This window comes from Cynara cardunculus (assembly GCF_001531365.2).
Source record: "Cynara cardunculus var. scolymus isolate 2C chromosome LG 12, CcrdV1, whole genome shotgun sequence".
Lineage (NCBI taxonomy): Eukaryota > Viridiplantae > Streptophyta > Magnoliopsida > Asterales > Asteraceae > Cynara > Cynara cardunculus.
In genome coordinates, this window is record NC_037539.1 from 28,165,989 (window position 1) to 28,168,559 (window position 2,571).

Consider the following 2,571-nt stretch of genomic DNA (forward strand, 5'->3'; position numbering starts at 1 on the left):
TTTGGGGTTGCAAGCTCTAAAAGTCTTGTAAGTGCATTCCCGCGGAAGCCTAGACTCAGAGTTTGAGGGTTGGTTGGCGTTCAGACCAGCAGCCACTTGGCTGACTATATTGGGAAGTGCGGCAATAAGTTGGTCTGACACGAGTTGCGCTATATCGGGGTTCTCCCTTCTTGGCGGCATTTCTTTGGATCCTATTCAGAGTGGAATTCATAAGTTTGATGGCAAAACAAGGGTGATAGCTTCTTAGATATTTCGATGATACCAAAAGTGTTCTTTGCATGGAGAATAAACAGGTATTACCAAAACCAAAATAGAGTAAACTCATTTGTACAATAAATTGACGTAATAAGCATTCTTCAAAAGGTGTTCATGCATTGATAAAATGGTGGGGRGGGTACAAAACAGGATTTCTATCAACAGTACATAGGAGCAAGTGTTCTATCCTTCCTTCTTAATCTAGAACAACATCCATCCTATGGCTATTCCCAATACTAACATCATCATACCACAAATTACCAACCATTCATACAATTTCCTAATTTCCCGCCTGGCTGCAACAGTAGCCTCTCTATTCCTTATTAGGCTCTGGTGGTGTGCTTCCATCATATCGGACAGGTTTTTAAGGATGTGATGATGATAACCCAGTCGGGTCTGGTGCACCTGTGTGTCAGGAGCAATCCTCCTCATCCAATTTCTTTCAGTTGGATTCATCCCTTGGGAGTAGGACGCAGGTACCCCGAACACGATTTGGGTCATTCTGCTCCCTACATGGGGTCGGGATGGCTCCCCTACGACCCTCTGAGATTTCTCGAATGTCACCCGCTGCGGTAGTGGGACACTCTTTCTGGACGTGACTCTGATTCTTGGGCCATGATGGGTTCGTGGCGGAACGTCAGGTACCGGCTCCGTTGGGGGTAGGTAAGATACTTGAGGCGTGGCAGCTGTGTCACTTGATGCCGCATCTTGCTCGTACGGGTCAATTTCTTCGTTGCGGGTTGAGTTTCTTCTTGAGCGACCAACTACATAACCGGATTCATCGGTGGAATATTCACTCGGATCAGAAGACATTGTAGAGATCTGCGACATGAACAATCTTGGTTAGTAAAGTGCGTCCTCTAGCAAAAGCTTAGTGATACAACAGAAGTTTCTAAACAAAACTAAGTCATGACAATCATGCTGGATTCTTTGGACAACACCTCTAGTTACACTACCTGAGCTTCTGGTCGTGAGACTAGTGCTTCTAGTTGTACTAAAGTCCTTAGAGAAGGATTTCTTACCCTTCGATTTTCTGACAATCCAAAGGAATTCTATCTTTATCAACCATTGGCTTTAACCTTCATACTTAGAATAATTATAGATCTTTCATCCATCAATCCTCTGGTTCCTTCTGAAGCACTTACCAGAGTTTCTGGTAATAAAGCCAGATCCCCTGGTTTCTCATAGTGCATTTACCAGAGCTTCTGGTAACAAGACCAGAGCCTCTGGTTCCACTCCTATACTTAGAAAACAAAACACTAAGCCATTCGTCCATCGATCCTCTGGTTCTTCTGCTCGCCCTTTCCAGAGCTTCTGGTTGAGATACCAGAGCCTCTGTGGCAATATCTATACTTAGAGAAATTCTAAGTAATCCTTCCATCGATCCTCTGGTTCTTCTATTYGYTTTTACCAGAGCTTCTGGTTGCGATACCAGAGCCTCTGTGGCAATATCTATACTTAGAGAAATTCTAAGTAATCCTTCCATCAATCCTCTGGTTCTTCTATTCGCTTTTACCAGAGCTTCTGGTTGCGATACTAGAGCCTCTGTGGCAATATCTATACTTAGAGAAATTCTAAGTAATCCTTCCATCGATCTTCTGGTTCTTCTTGACCAGCGCCTCTGGTCCTACACGGACACTTAACGAAAATCAAGGAATCCATTTCCTTTGCCTCTGGTCCTACGAATCGGATATTCATAAAAATGCAACAAAACTCAAGCTTTCATAACCATTTCATTTGCTGGAGCATACCTTTTTTCAGATCGATTAAGTTTTTCTCATTACATATAAATTAAGCATAGGTGATCAGGCTCTGCTTGAGCGACATGTAACAATATGACCCGCTTTAAAATCATTTAATTTCAAATTTCTTGAAAATATTTGGAAAAATTTTGGTTATAGTCGATGGTTTTTAAAGAAAACCAGCATTCGCTATAACTGAGGCTCTGATACCAAATCTGTCACACCCCGCTAAAACGGAAACACGAGATGTAACAGGCAAACGAGTCATAGCAACAGTTTATAAATAACACCAATCCAAGTTGTTCAAAAACAAAACAATTCATCGACATAACAGAAATTAGAACTTTACAAGACGTTCAGAAAATACTTCAAATTCTTGACTTAATCGATCCATGCTCAAGTATGCTCCCAAAAAAAATCCAAACAACTTTACTTAGAACCTGAAAAACATGGAAATAAAACAAGATCAACTACAAAGAGTTGGTGAGTTCACGGGTTTTCGTATGCATAACATGTTTCGATGCATAAACCAAGTAATAGCAAACTTATGCAAATTCTTTGCACTTAATAAATG